The sequence below is a fragment of the Saccopteryx bilineata genome, chromosome 6, assembly GCF_036850765.1.
Source record: "Saccopteryx bilineata isolate mSacBil1 chromosome 6, mSacBil1_pri_phased_curated, whole genome shotgun sequence".
NCBI lineage: Eukaryota > Metazoa > Chordata > Mammalia > Chiroptera > Emballonuridae > Saccopteryx > Saccopteryx bilineata.
In genome coordinates this window covers 5,623,125-5,639,213 of record NC_089495.1, presented here as the reverse complement: position 1 = coordinate 5,639,213, position 16,089 = coordinate 5,623,125, and the positions used below count along the sequence as shown (strand labels likewise).

The 16,089-nt window shown below is 54.5% G+C and overlaps 1 long non-coding RNA gene across 1 annotated transcript; it reads left to right on the top strand.

The window, feature by feature from the left end:
- The first annotated feature begins 15,061 nt into the window (after positions 1-15,061).
- LOC136309233 (uncharacterized) lies at positions 15,062-15,800 on the top strand. Its single transcript, XR_010726268.1, has 3 exons — positions 15,062-15,074; positions 15,169-15,374; positions 15,782-15,800. It is a non-coding gene; the product is annotated as an uncharacterized lncRNA (long non-coding RNA).
- The last annotated feature ends 289 nt before the right edge of the window (positions 15,801-16,089 follow it).

The window sequence follows — 16,089 nt, the reverse complement described above, 5'->3', positions numbered from 1 at the left end:
AACAGGAGTAGCTAAACCTTGATGGTCCCTCTGTCCTGGATTATTTTCTGGGGTATTTTGTTTGTTTGTTTGTTTTGTTTTGTTAAGAGAACTATCCCAAAGCCATCTGATGTTTCTTTTACAAGGCAACTCCGAGAGTCTAGAAATAAACAAACCTCTAGCTGGCTCGCAGGCAGTCTGCCCCAAGCATCCTGTTGTGATAGACAATGATATGTAGATAATACACATAAATATAGATTATAGATATAGATATAGATGATATAGATAGATAGATATAGATGATATAGATATAGATATACCTAGATATAGATGATATAGGTATAGATATATAGCTATAGATATAACTATAGATGATATAGATAGATATAGCTATACATATATAGATAGATATACATAGATATAGATGATATAGGTATAGGTATATAGATATAGATATAACTATAGATGATATAGATAGATATAGCTATACATATATATAGATAGATATACATATAGATATAGGTATAAGTACAAGTATACATATACATATAGTTATAGATATAGATATACATATACTATAGATATAGATATAGATGATGAAATATATATAGGTAGATAGGTAGAGAAATGAACACATATCAGGATACATAGTTATACTGATAATAAACAAAGAGATATTGTTTATCAAATAATATCTGCTTATCAAAACCTCTCATGTGTCACACAGCTGTCTAAATTAATACCTTGACCCCATGCTTGAATCGGAGACATTTTATTGCTGCCGACACCTTTGTTCTGTATTGGTAAGCCTGGATTCAGATTTGCTGATGGGCAGAGGGATCATAAACATCGAGGTCCAGTGATGGTTCCTGGTCCAAAATAAAAGTTATTTTTTTGCCTCCCTGCCTGACCCTTCCAGAATTAGGGAATGATTATTCATTCTCATTTCTATGTCAATATGACTATTTGCACACGTCCGCTAAGAATGTGTTCTCCTTATGACAAGACGCCATTGGAAACCTTAGTTACACCCCCAGGGCTTAGACGGGGTGTCCCATTTGAGAGCCACACACACAGATTCCAGGAGCCTGCGGATATCTTGGGGGACCTCAGAAGCCTCTATAGTCGATGTCAGTCACCCCCCCACCCCACCCCCTCGCAGTAAAACCTGCTGCGGACAGCTTGCCTCTCACCCTTCTCGGGCACGGGTAACCACACGGACTCGTTTACTTTGTTGTTTCAGTGAGAAGTGACCTTGATGCGAACAGGATATGCGGCCATGGGACCGCTCGCTGCCGGAAGCGTTGTAAGATACGGGAATTCAGGATTGGGACGTGCCTCAACACTGACGCATGCTGCTTGAAAGCGCGAAGGCCACCCCCCTAAGCCCTGTGAGACCCCCACCCCCCTGAGCCCTGTGAGACCCCCACCCCCCCTGAGCCCTGTGAGACTCCCACCCCTCTGAGCCCTGTGAGACCCCCACCCCCCTGAGCCCTGTGAGACCCCCACCCCCCTGAGCCCTGTGAGACCCCCACCCCCCCTGAGCCCTGTGAGACTCCCACCCCTCTGAGCCCTGTGAGACCCCCACCCCCCTGAGCCCTGTGAGACCCCCACCCCCCCTGAGCCCTGTGAGGCCTCCAGCCCCCTGAGCCCTGTGAGACTCCCCAGCCCCCTGAGCCCTGTGAGACCCCCACCCCCCTAAGCCCTGTGAGGTCCCTACCCCCCTGAGCCCTGTGAGACCCCCAGCCCCCTGAGCCCTGTGAGACCCCCCAGCCCCCTGAGCCCTGTGAGACCCCCACCCCCCATAAGCCCTGTGAGACCCCCACCCCCCTGAGCCCTGTGAGGTCCCCACCCCCCTGAGCCCTGTGAGACCCCCACCCCCCTGAGCCCTGTGAGACCCCCACACCTGCGGGCACTGGGTCCCCAGACCCGCCTCTCCGCGGCCTGACATCCGGGGGTGGCCACCGACCCCCTCACTGCACGAGGGTTTGCTGAGGGCTTCCCCTCAACGGCAGAGCCGGGTCTCCCCTCACCGCAGAACACGGGGCCTCGGCCGTCTGGGCCCCAACGGGACTTCTCTCTGCTCCTGCTGAGAGCAGCTAGCAGTGCAGGCTAACTGGGAGCTCCAACACTTTAAAAGTTTAGGCGAAAATACATCTGACCTACCCTGGACAGATAGCTCCGTGGGTTAGAGGGCCATCCCCTACGGCAGGGCTGTGGGTTCCATCCTGGGCAGTCAGGGCAGATACAAGCATCAGCCCACGAATGTGACGTAAGTGGGACAACAAATGATGTTCTCTCCCTCCCACTCTGTTTTTTCTTCTTTTTCCTTCCTTTCTCTCTAAAATCAATAAATTAAAATTAAAATATCTCTCTAAGAGGCACAAGCCTAATTGAATATCATTTATTTATTTAGTCTTTTTTTTTGTTTTGTTTTTTGCAGCCTGAAATATCCCAACTGATTTTGGTAACATCGGTTTTCTTTTCTGATCAGAAGTTTTGCTCAGCAGTGATGGGTGTCCTTTGTTCATTAAAGTGGAAAGTGAGTTAATAATAAGGGCGATTTGTCTGATAGACAGTATGATTTAAAACATCAACTTCTGGGGAGAAAAAAGATATATACATGATGAGAAGGGCACAGACTGAGGAGGTGGATGTCTGCGAGGACCACATCCAGCAGGTGGCAGCAGAGAGCAGCACTGCCCTGGGCATCCCGCCCTTTGTCCTGAAAACCAGGCAGGAAAGGCAGTAATGGAAACTTGGACCTGGCTTTCTGGTCCCAACTGTATTTCAGGGTAACCACATGACTTACAATAAAAGCTTCTCCCTGCAAAAGTACCCCAACTAACAAAGAAAGTAGGAATAACACAGTGAGCCTAACCAGGCAGTGGCGCAGTGGATAGTGTCAGACACGGAGGACCCAGGTTCAAAACCGCAAGGTCGTTGGCTTGAGCACGGGTTCATCTGGTTTGAGCAAGGCTCACCAGCTTGAGCCCAAGGTCGCTGGCTCGAGCAAGGGGTCTCTCGGTCTGCTGTAGCTCCCCAAGTCAAGGCACATATGAGAAAGCAATCAATGAACAACTAAGGAGCTGCAACAAAGAATTAATGCTTCTCATCGCTCTCCCTTTCTGTCTGGCTGTCCCTATCTGTCCCTCTCTCTGTCTCTGTCACACTCACAAAAAAAGAATAGAGTGAAAATATTACTATTTTGCAAACACCGAGGTATATAATGATCTAGTCCATAAACATTCGCAGCCGTTACAGTAAACAAGGATGCCCGCCTGGTATTACGTGCCCCCTAAGCGATGTACACAGTGCCACCTGTGCACTGTCAGGCGGACCTGTGCCCTCCTGGCCAAACACAGTGGCACGACCACGCTTCTCGGACCTGTTGTTTTCAGGGTCATCCCTTGATAAACTCCTTCCCCTAGATTATTTCCAAGAACACTCAAGCTGCCTTATCACTTCCTCGAAAAATCCTTCAGAGTATATAACTCAGAGAAAAGGACTCTTTTTAAAAATAGAATCACAGCCCTAGAGCTACACCTGGAAAGAAACCAACGCCAACTCCTCATCACAACTCACTAGCCAGTGAGTGTTCAAACGGCCCTGACTGTTTCATAGGAGCTTTCGTCAGAGTTGGTCTCTTAGAATTAGGGTCCCACAAGGTCCACATGCTGCATTTGGCCGACTGTCTCCAAGGCCTTGATGTGGATGGTGCTGGGTGCTTCTCTCCCTGTTCAGGACGGTGCCCAGAATCAAACATGAACCCGAAGTCCTCTCTAGATCTCGCCACCGCAGTTCCAGCTGCCCAGGGCCCAAGGCTCCACCCACGGAGATGGGCCCCCTGGACACTGGAGGACAGCCTGATACTGGGTTTCAGGTGTTTTTTGTACGATGCTGTGTCTCTCTTCATTGTTCTCACGCTTCGTGTTTTACAGAGGACTTCCACGTCCTGTGATCCGTTCTGACCCTCGCAGCAGGCTTCTGCCTGAGTCACAGTAAGTGGCATCATCCTGCCCCGGGAGGTGTGGACACGGAGGCTCAGGGAGACGGGCAGTTTTCCCAAAGGCGGTGGCTGTTGGGGAGGACCGGGCATAACGCCACCTCCCAGCACACACCGGAGGCAGCGTGCCGTGCCAGAGAGAGCCGCCGCTCCACCCCGCGGGGGACATCCTCACGAGGCTCGCACCTCGATCTCCTTGTCACCAACGCAGCTGCTCAGGCGCAGGACCGATGCCTGGACTCATTCTGAAACGACTTTTTGGTCTCCTTTCTTGTTTTCAGTCTGTTGCTTTGCCCAGTGAGAGGCCGCGCTGTAAGTCCCAACATGACCGAAAAGGAAAGCCGGGGACTCCAGACTTCCATCGACCCCGTGGGACGTGAGGGTCAGGGTGAGGACCACAAGCAGAGCGAAACTCTCTCTTCACCGGACCGTCTCGTCATCAAACACTAGGGGCCCCACCGCCTGGTCTCTCCCGAGGAACCCTGGGTTTGCTGACCGCCCTGGTCTCCCAGCCCTGCACTTTCTAGGGGGGTGGAGGAAAATGGCCGGAGACCAGATGCTGCTCGGAAACAAGGCTCTGGTGCGGACTTTGGAAGGCCGAGTCCTGCGGGGGCAGAAGGCTGCCGGCAAGCACTGGTAAGACTGTTTAAAGGAAGCGGCTGATCCCTGTGGCCATTTCCTGCATTCCTGAAAGGTGTTAGTTCATCATCCCCGCACCTGAACCCATGCTCCGCTAATTTAACCCACGCTCTGCTGATTTGCTTGATAATTAAAGAAACAGATAAACAGGATGAGGCTGCAGAGATTGGGGCTCTCAGTCCGAGAGGCTGGGGGTCCCCTGGACTCATCTTTTCTCTATGTTGTGTCTTGTGTGTTTTTCCTTAAGTCCTGCAGCGCCTTCCTCTCGGGCACGCCCATGGCCGAGTGGGCCTCAGCAAGGGGCTGCCCTCTGGAATAGCCCTCCACCCACCCCGAGTGTAGTCCACACAGTCGCATCAATAATGACCGCTACTCTCGGCCTGGAAGGGAGTCGCACCGTCACACTATCTCCATTTCATGGCCTAAGAGGGAGCGGACAGCAGCAGATGGTAAGAGTCGGGGGTTTCCGGAGTCAGAAAGAAATAGTGGGTGCACCGCCTGTGCCCCCCGAAACCCCACTGTCTCTGAAGGCTGCGGGCAGATCTGGGGGCCGGGGTTCAACACGGAGGACCAGTAATCATCTGAAATTCAGCCTAATGAAAATAGGCCGAAAGAAGCATTGAGCTCTGGTATTTTTCACTCTGTAATGCATACGTACCCTTTGTGCTGCTGGGAGTTGAGAGAGACAGAGAGAGAGAGAGAGAGAGAGAGACAGAGACAGAGAGAGAGAGAGAGAGAGAGAGAGGAAATGAGGAAACAGCTGGGTGAGCAGATATGCTACCCAGGCCCCTGGTGGAAAAGGAAACAGGCGGAGGTGAGACTGTCAGCTTGGACACGTCCCCTCTCTGGGCTCCCAGTGGCCTCCCGTTAAATCCTGGACAAGGTGAGTGTGAGAGGCAGGGACACGCGTCACAGAGCATCCTGGGGGGCACGGCAGCCTTGGTCATTCTACTGTCCCCTATCTCCGTGGTTCAAATCAATTAAGATCTCTCCTCCTAAGAGGTTAAAGAAAAACAATACTCTATTAGTGGCACAGACAAAATACTTTTTATTGATTGATTTTAGTGAGAGAGAGAGAGAGAGAGAGAGAGAGAGGAACATCGATCTGTTCCCGTCTGTGTCCTGACTGGGGGTCAAACTGGCCACCTCTGCACCTCAGGATGATGCTCTAACCAACCGAGATATCCGGCCAGGGCACAAAATAATTTTTTTAAAAAGGTAGAAGGATTAGAATATTCTACAATGGGTTCTGCTACACACACACACACACACACACACACACACACACACACCCCGTGCCCCCAATCGGGAGAGAGATGGCTCTCAGCAGGTAAATTGTTTTATAGTTTTTCTGGGGCACAGAATGATGGTGGACGAGAACAGGAACTCGGATCATTGTTTTGTTAGGGGCAGATGTAACACCAGCTGCCTTTATAACAACTTCCCCGGCCTTGGTCTGTCAAAGGGTAGAACCAGCTTTTCACTGGTGGTTCCTTTCAGAAATATCAGGGAAGCTTCTTTTAATCTGAAGATCTAGATAGAGGGGCTCAATTTCTTCATCTAATTAGATCGAGTGATTTTAATGAATTAGAGCAAGCCTTTCACTGAGCGGTGGTTGTGAAAATACTGCTATATTTTGGCTCGTTTCTTATGATTAATATCTGAATCTTAGATTGGGCTTTCTTTTTTCTTTCTTCTCTTTGGAGGGAAAACAAACATCTGTAAGAATGAGTTGCCTGTGTACTCTAAAGTGTGCATCTTTAAAAAAAAAAGATCCCAAGTGCACACTCAAATAAACACAGACACCGCTGTAAGTAAGGCATAGCTCCTGAGGAGGATATGGAGGCCCACAGAGAGTGTGTGGGGGGGAGGGACTAGGGAAGTCGCCATTAGAACTGAGACCACAGCAGCTTATGTCCCTGCTGGACCTCCTGCTTTCTCTGACACCCGCCTGTCGGAGCCTCCGGGACGCAGGCCCCTCCGCATCTCATCTGAGGCTGAGTCACCTCGCACCCCGGTGTCCTCGCTGAATGGGGAGACGCGCTGATGCCTAACGATAAAGAGGTGTGCCTGGTGCCGGTGCCATCTCCCAGTAGCACCCCGGGCGCCCCGGTACCGAGCCTGTCTGCAGAGAAGTGATGGCTGTGGATGGCGCAGCCGCACCCCTCCGCCTCTGTCTGCGACGCCAACCCTTCCCCGCTTTGCTGCTGCTGCTGCCCAGCCGCCCGGGTCCCTGCTGATGCGGCCCTCTCTCTGCCCAACCTCTCCCACCCGCCTCCAGGTCGGGCCGAAGTGCGTGCTCCCTGACACAAAGCCATTTTCCCTGCCCCGAAATGTGCACGGGATAAATACCATCCCTCTCCGAGTCACTGAGGCTCTGTGGGACCTTATCAAGGGCAGGATCTTTCAAAGCAGCACTGAAGCAAAGCCCAGGGCTCCGACCGTCAGGCGTCTGGGGAACAGGAAGAGCAGGCCCCGGAGGAAGAGGAGGAGTCAGCTCGTTAAGATCCAAAGGCCGAGGGTCAAAGAGAAACTGAGTCATGGAGGGGTGGGGCAACGAGCCAGGGCGAGACTGGGGGGGGGGGGAAGGGCGGGAGGGCTGGGGAGCACCGGAGGCCACCTCTGGGGACAGCCGCTCTGAACGCCAGGTCGCCCGGACACGTGTTAGGTTGTCCTGCACGATGTTTGCTTCACGCTGAGAGAAGGGCGTTCAGAAGACAGGACACAGTAACGTGACACCTTTCTCCATGTCCCCTATTTTCAGAAACAGCCCTGCTTTCATGAGAGGCACATGAAGAGACTGGTGTTTTTATGCTAATGATATTTATTTTGCCTTTTTTCCCCCTCTTTCTGATTCTCTTCTCTTTCCCTCTCTCTCTCTCTCTCTCTCTCTCTCAGCCAAACCCACCCAAGGCATTGAGGCATACTATTTCATTCTTACGAAACTTGGCGTAATGTTGGTCCCGCTTGCAGTGGGACACTCTGTGTCAGTGGGACACTCTGTGTCGGCAGGAGTCCTTTGTTGCTAGGACCTTGTTCTGGACGCGGTTCTTGGCCTGCCTTGAGCCCACCCCCTCCCGCCCCCTGTTCAGCAATAAAAGGAGCCTCCTGAGACCTGCCGGCCTCCTGCGACCTGCCGGCTTGCTGTCCCCTCGGCCACATGAAGCGACTCCTCCCTCCATGCGCCCTTCTCCTCGTGGCCCTGCTGTTTCCAGGTAAGTTGGAACTGGGACCTGGGCCAGGGGCCGGGGTCTCTCTTCACTGGTCACTCTGGGGATGGGCCTCCATGCTGGGTGGGGGGACCCTAACCCCTGGGAGCACACTCTCTGGTGGGGACTTCAGGTGACAATCTCCTGGCTGGGTACCCCGGTGACTCGGATCATACTGATGACACCAGCTTCCGAGGAGACAGGCTCCCAACCCTGACACCACTTCCTCCTCCTTTCACACCCCCGTTCTCCTGTCAGAGAAGAACAGTCTGTACCAGGAAGGCCCTTAGGGTGCAGGGGGTCTCAACAGAGACACTGGTCATGCCCCAGGGAACGCGCAGCTTGGCTTCCGTGAGGTCCTCGGGCTCCCCCCTGGCCTTCCCAGGTGTCACTGCGTCCTCTCTGTCTCTCTGTCTCTGTGTCTCTCTCTCCCTCTCCGTCTCTCTGTCTCTCTCTCTCCCTCTCTGTCTCTCTGTCTCTCTCTCTCCCTCTCTGTCTCTCTGTCTGTCTCTCTCTCTCCCTCTCTGTCTCTCTGTCTGTCTGTCTCTCTCTCCCTCTCTGTCTCTCTCTCTCCCTGTCTCTCTCTCTCTCCCTCTCTGTCTCTCTCTCTGTCTGTCTATCTCTCTCCCTCTCTGTCTCTCTGTCTCTCTCCCTCTCTGTCTCTCTGTCTCTCTCCCTCTCTGTCTCTCTGTCTGTCTGTCTCTCTCTCCCTCTCTGTCTCTCTCTGTCTGTCTATCTCTCTCCCTCTTTGTCTCTGTCTCTCTCCCTCCCTCTCTGTCTCTCTCTGTCTCTGTCTCTCTCTCCCTCTCTGTCTCTCTCCCTCTCTGTCTCTCTGTCTGTCTGTCTCTCTCTCCCTCTCTGTCTCTCTGTCTCTCTCTGTCTCTGTCTCTCTCTCCCTCTCTGTCTCTCTGTCTCTCTCCCTCTCTGTCTCTCTGTCTGTCTGTCTCTCTCTCTCTGTCTCTCTCCCTCTCTGTCTCTCTCTGTCTGTCTATCTCTCTCCTTCTTTGTCTCTGTCTCTGTCTCTCTCTCTCTGTCTCTCTCTCCCTCTCTGTCTCTCTGTCTCTCTCTCCCTCTCTGTCTCTCTCTCTCCCTCTCTGTCTCTCTGTCTCTGTATCTCTGTCTCTCTCTGTCTCTCTCCCTCCCTCTCTGTCTCTCTCTCTCTCTCTGTCTCTCTCTCAAACACACACGCACATATTTTCCCCCATCTCAACCCACTCCATCCACCCTACTTGCTCTTTTTTCAACCAATTTGCTGAAATCTAGTGATTAACAGAGCTGCACATATTTAATGTGTAGAGTTGGACGGGTTTGAACAAGGCAAACACCATGGTCCCATCCCACACCCAAGGGCACAGACATACCAATATCCCCAAAGTGTCCTTGTGTCCCCTCCTTTTTTTTGTGGTGGTCAGAGCACTTAACACGAGCTCTGCCCTCTTCACAAATTTTGAAGTGCACAAGCCCCCGTGGCTAACTCCGGGCCCCGTGCTCTCCGCGGGTCCTGTAACTGGCATCTCACAGGACGAGACTCGGTCCCCACAGAGCAGCGAGGCCCTGCGCCGCCCTGCCCTGCGCCGCCCTGCCCTGTGCCGCCCCGCCCCGCCCTGCGCTCCAGCTCCCCTGCCCTGAGTGCCCCTGGGCCTCCCTCGCCTGCGCAGTGGGGGGCTCTGAGACCTCTCTGCTGTGTGTTCTCTCTCACCCAGGGTTCCCCAGGGCCCAACATGCCAACCACGAAGTCACTGGGGGGCCCAGAGCACCCAAGGAAGAGTCCCACGGGCAAGAAACACACAGATCGCATGGGTTGCGCCACCGAGAGAAGCGCTACTACTGGCCGCGCACCCCCCCTTACAAGGGTAAGCGCGCGTTTCTGGGGGAGCCATCCCCCCCCCTGCGGTGTGTGTCATGAACGGATGGGGGGGAGGTCGTGGGTCCAGCTGAGGGGGAGGCGGAGCCGGGGCTGAGAGAAGGGACGGCCTGTGTTTCTTTATCCTAACCGGAGACTCAGAGCAGTCAGTCACCGTGTCTCAGGAGCTCCTGTGGCCGTCCCCATGACTAAGGCACGGCCGTGACTCATACCAATAGTTATGCACGACCGGCTCTGTGCTGGTCTGCTCTGAACGCCTGCGAACCAAGTGTCAGTTGTGCGAGATGAATGAATTCCCGAGACCAGCTTACAACACAGCGCCTCCAACTTCACAGTGGGGTGTGTTTTCCTTTTAAAAAATTGCTAAGGAGGTAGACTTTATTTTGAGTGTTTTTACCACAAGAAAAAAACAAAAGAAAAAAAACCCACAAAACGTAAAGAGACAAATTGGAAACTTTTGGAGGTGATGGACATTTTTTAGCTTGATTGTGGTTGACAGTATCACGGGATCGCGCATATGTCCAAAAAGTACATGGTTTTGTAGCAAACAAAAACAAAAACAAAAACAAAAAAAAAAGGAAAGAAAAAGAGAAACTCTTGGTAAGGAAATAAAGTGATAAAAAATAATAATTTTAATTGGTTGACTAATTGATTCACTGATCTAGCCAAATAATTATAACACATGCTGATGAAAGAAGTTAGGACAGGAGAGGGTGGCAGCCCTTCCCGTGTGATTTACCGGAAGGCGTATCTCAGGTCAGCGGCAGAGCCTGTGACCATAGTGAGAGCACCTTGGCGTGAAGTCCTCCATGCCCCATGCATAACAGTAACTCTGACATGGTGCCTCTGCCTTTAATGGGTTCATCTGGTTCCTTCCTTCCTTCCTTCCTTCCTTCCTTCCTTCCTTCCTTCCTTCCTTCCCTCCCTCTCTCCATCCCTCCCTCCTTTCCCTCTCTCTCTCTTTCTTTCTCTCTCTCTCTTTCTCTCTCTCTCTTTCCTTCCTTCCTTCCTTCCTTCCTTCCTTCCTTCCTTCCTTCCTTCCCTCCCTCCCTCCCTCCCTCCCTCCCCCCTTCCTTCCCTCCTTCCTTCCTTCCTTCCTTCCTTCCCTCCCTCCCTCCCCCCCTTCCTTCCCTCCTTCCTTCCTTCCTTCCTTCCTTCCTTCCTTCCTTCCTTCCTTCCTTCCTTCCCTCCCCCCTCCCTCCCTCCCTCCCTCCCTCCTTTTTCTTTCTTTCTTTCTTTCTTTCTTTCTTTCTTTCTTTCTTTCTTTCCTCTTTCTTTCACTTGCCCCTCACTCTTGTCTATCAGCTGCCATCAAACTATATCTATTTATGTGGAAAATTGATGTTTAGTCATGTCAGCACTTGAACTACAGCCTGAGGGATCGATTCCACATTACTCACATATTGTGGTGCATGTCTAAGGGAGAAAGCGGTTTCCCAGGCCATCCCTCCTAATGAAGGGAAGTTTATCTTTTTCAGTTTCCTAACACTCTCTGCTCTGTCTGCTCCGTTCACCTGGTCTAGCCTAGACATCCCATCTCTCCTACAGGGGCCACCGCTTTTCAGGGCATGATTGATGGGGCCACCTGACCTCCCAGGGGCCACCTGACCTCCCCTTGGAGGGGCCTTCTTCTCCCCTTACACACCGTTCTGCTCATGTCAAGTGTCATATCTGTATTATGATACCTCCATCACCATTCATCTTCCCAGTCAACTTGACTGGACTGTTCATCTTCCAGGGATTGTGAGGGGACTTCTAAGCACAGATCAAGGGTGTGATTTTCATTCTATCAGAATGGTGGCGTGACCATCTGAGAGATTTTATACAAAGGGCGTCTGTCTCCCATCTGCTGCTGTCTTCCCCACAGGACTTTGGTCTAATACGATTCTGGAGGTGGTCTTACGAGGCTAATGCGGGTATTTCTTTACACAGACCCTGAGCCCTATTTCAACGTTGTCAACTGCAAGAGAAACGAAGGCCATTGTCAAGAGTATTGCAATTATATGGAAGTACAAATAGGCTACTGCGTTAAAACCAAGGACGCTTGCTGTTTGCCTCAGAACTGAGGTTGCTGACTGAGCGGCCAAAGGGCGGCCGCCTGTTTGTCCCCTGGGCCGCCTGCTTGTCCCCTGGGCCACCTGCTCGTCCCCCTGGGCCATCTGCTCATCTCTCTGGGCCACCTGCTTGTCCTGCTGGGCCACCTGCTTGTCCCCCTGGGCCGCCTGCTTGTCCCCCTGGGCCCCCTGCTTGTCCCCCTGGGCCGCCTGCTCATCCCCCTGGGCCCCCTGCTTGTCCCCCTGGGCCGCCTACCCATCCCCCTGGGCCGCCTGCTCGTCCCCCTGGGCCGCCTGCTCGTCCCCCTGGGCCACCTGCTTGTCCCCTGGGCCGCCTGCTCGTCCCCCTGAGCCGCCTGCTCGTCCCCTGGGCCGCCTGCTTGTCCCCCTGGGCCGCCTGCTCGTCCCCCTGGGCCGCCTGCTCGTCTCCCTGGGCCGCCTGCTCGTCCCCCTGGGCCCCCTGCTTGTCCCCCTGGGCCGCCTGCTCGTCCCCCTGGGCCGCCTGCTCGTCCCCCTGGGCCGCCTGCTCGTCCCCCTGGGCCGCCTGCTCGTCCCCCTGGGCTGTGGCTCTGGCCCAGGCATGGGTCTCTCGAAGAAGACAGGGGCTGAAGTTGTCATCTGTGCCAGCAGGCCTGAACCTTTCACTGCAGAAAAAATTGTTTAAAAAAAGACCAAGATGCATAATCTTTTAGATGTGATCTTAGAGAAAGTTAGTGTGACACCAGGTGCACACGATCTTCCAAATCACACACCGTTTTCTGGTGACGTGGGTGAAATAAACAGGCATAGGAAAGCATTCGAGTGCTTCGCTCTTTCCTGTGAAAACTGTTTTCCGAGTGTCTGTCCGCCCTTCGCTCTGGGCGTGGACATGCGCAGTGAGTAGAGAACATGGATATGGGGGCAGAAAAGCATGCAATAAATAAAAACGGTAAAATGTGCCACATTCTGCAACGTGGATCTTTCCAGAGGGAGCTGTGGAGAAGATACATGTAAGGGAAGTCAGAAGATATCCTCAGAGAGAAAAAGCAGTTGAGTGGGTGGATTTGGGGAGATAACCAGGAGCTGGTGGAAGGAAGGGGAGGGGATGCAGCGTGAAGGGGGTGTGCTAAGGAAATGCTGAGAGAAGGACCGATTCCAGGTACCGACCGGGGCTGGTGTGGGGACACTGTGTGGAACTGGCAGAGAACAGTATTATGCCGACAGCCTTGGACTACCAAACAAGAAAAGGTTGTCAGGTGCCCAAGGCAGTGACACCAAACATAGCCTCTTTCTTTCTCCTCCCTTCCCTCCTTCCTTCCTTCCTTCCTTCCTTCCTTCCTTCCTTCCTTCCTTCCTTCCTTCCTTCCTTCTTTCCTTTCTTTCTTTCTTTTTAAATTTTCCACTGATTCGAGAGAAAAAGAAGCATCAACTCGTTCCACTCCCCTGTGCCATTTAGTTGTGCACTCATTTGTTGCTTCTTGTATGTGCCCTGACCGGGAATTGAACCCTCAACCGCAGAGCACAGGAACGAGGCTCTGTACACTGAGCCACCCACCAGGGCCAGCATCATGTCAGTGTTAGACCGCCTGTCCTAACAAAGGAACCGGGAATGGCGGGAGACATGTGAGGCGGGAGGCAGGAACACGGGTAAGAGCTGACGGGGATGGGAGAGCAGCCGAAGACCCCCGTCCTGTGACCGAGTGGACACCATGCTGTCTAGAGGGACGAGGGGGCCGTGGGTGGCTGCAGAGACGGAGTGCGCAGGCTCTGTCACAGAGGAGGAGGAAGGGCCGGGGTGGGGGAAGGGCTGCGCTCACGAGGCAGCTCGCCGGGTCAAGGGGCGCGGTGGGGCCGGAGAAGACCAGGGCGGCTCTGGACACGTGGGCTTTGAAGGCCTGGGACACTGGCCCGTGGGCTCCCGGGGTGAGCAGGAGACAAGAAGTAAGTGTCGAGTCATTCACTCAGAGGTGGAAGCTGGAGCCTCTGACCAAGTCTCAGCCGGGGACAGGTTTCCGAGCACGGAGGACGACAGCGAGGACCGCGAGGTCTCCGGGAGGCCCGGAAACAGCGGACACGGAGGGAGGGGGCGGGGCGCTCACAGGGAGGAAGGGGCGAGCTTGGTGGGACGGAGGACGGGCTAGGGGAAAGGGGTGCCTGAGACACCACGAAAGACGCCGGAGCAAAGTGAAGAAGGCCGCGGGGTCCGTGTTTTCTCAGTTACATCTCGTTGAGAGACTGGACATCAGGGCCCCCCAGTCCTGGACCGAGTTCCGTCGGCAATGTAGCCCTGGGGAGACATCATCTCCTTCCAGGCGATGAGACCAGAGATTTGCTGAAAGAAATTCGCTGTTTGTTTTTGTTTTGGGAGGGTGGGGGTTAGTACAGTGACAAAGTATAAGATGAAGTATGAGACCAGAGTGGGGGTTAGTGTGTACGTGGGGGGAAGGTTTGAAAGAAAGCAGACAGTTGAGATAACCGAGAAGGAGAAGGAGAAAACAGAGCTCTCCCTGTGCACGCCTGTCCAAACATGTCCCCGTTCTCCTCAGTCTCTCTCCGTCGGTGCCCGTGCAAGCGTTCACTCATTCATTCAACAAACATGCGGTGAGCGTGCGCAATGCCCCGGGTACCGTTCCAGACACGGGACACCCGGGAATGAACAACATCCCCCCACCCTCAGCGAGCTCGCGTTCGCATCTGGGAGACAGGCGAGAAGCGAGGTGGATATCGTAAGTGAAATATATGACACAGGAGCAAGGGATGGATGACATGCCGGCGGGGGGGCAGGGGCGGGGGAGGGGGCGGGGAGCGGGGGGAGGGGGACGAGGAGCGGGGAGGGGTGGGGCGGGGAGTGGGGGGGCGGGGAGCGGGGGGAGGGGCAGCGGGGAGCGGGGGGAGGGGCGCGGAGAGGGGGGGAGCGAGGAGCGGGGAGGGGCGGGGCGGGGGCCGGGGAGGGGGGCGGTGAGGGGGGCGGGGGCCGGGGAGGGGAGCGGGGAGGGGCGGGGAGGGGCGGGGAGGGGAGTGGGGGGGGCGGGGAGGGGGGAGGGGGCCGGGGAGGGGGCGGAGAGGGGGGCGGGGTGTGGGGGGGCGGGGAGCGGGGGGGGCGGGGTGTGGGGGGGCGGGGAGCAGTCTGGAAGGGAACGCGATGTGTCAGGCGGGCGGAGCGCTGCACTTCGGAACCAGGACTTAGAGATGGTTTCACTGGGAGGTCGACTTTGAGCAGAGACTTGAAGGAGGGGGAAGTGAGCCCCGTGCGTGCTGTGCTGTGTTTGGAGAGCGGTGGGCATTCCCAGGAGAGGAGACCACAGATGCCAGGGCCCAGGGAGGCGCGTGCTGGTGGATGTCCGGTTCAGCAAGAGGAGGCCCGGGGGCTTCCCCAAGGGGAACCAGGGCCGGTGGGGGACGGGAGGCAGGTAGTAAAGACAGATCTTCTATTACTAGTGTTGCGTCCTGTGGAGAAAGTCATCAGTTTAACAGAAGAAGAGAGGGCTCCCTGGATGCTAAGATTACACAGCAGTAAGGCATGCTACCCAGAGAGATCTGGGGCCCGACTTTGGGGTTCCTAAGAAACAGGTGAAAGCTGATTTGTCTACCTTTCTGCGGCCGTTTCTGCCGTTCCGCACGGAGGAGCCCAAGGCGCCCTCAGGGTCAGTTCTGGGCCAGTGACTCCTCACGGGAGCCTGAGCTCTTAGGAGGCTTTACGGACACCGGCTGTACCCTGGGTGGGACGAGCGCTTTCAGCAGCGGGTTCACTGAAGAGCACGCCGTACCCCGCCCGACTGCCTCGTTCTCTGCTGCCCCAGCCCACCGTCCTCAGAGTGTCCCCTTCCCACAGCACCCCAGAACCTTCGGGGCGCTCTGATCCCTCTAATCCACCCACCCGGCCCCCACCAGGGCCTCCCTGTCATCAGACAGTCCGCTTTCCCCTCAGTGCCCCAGACCGGCTGGCGCGGGGCAGAGTGGGCAGACTCCGTCAGCCATGTCCCCATTGGGCTCCTAGGACTTTAATAATGGCCACACCTAACCTTTCACCCTTCCCACGCTGTCCCTGCAGGCATGGCTTGCTCTGAGACGACGTTCCCCTACCTTTTGGATCATAGAAAGTGACCTTCCTGGACCCAACGATCCCTTTGTAATAAGAACAAAAATGAAAATGACTCTGTGTATCAACAAAGAGTAACTGAGCTGATGAACACACTGTCTGTCTCTTCCTGGGTAGAGGAGCAGGAAGGTTCCTGGCATCGGAAGAGTAACGTCAGGGCAGCCGGGAGGGAATAATGGAGCCGGGCAGTGGGGACACCGAGTCCAGCCCGGTGTGAGGCAGTCTGACCTCCAGGGGAGGGAGTGATGGAGCCGGGCAGT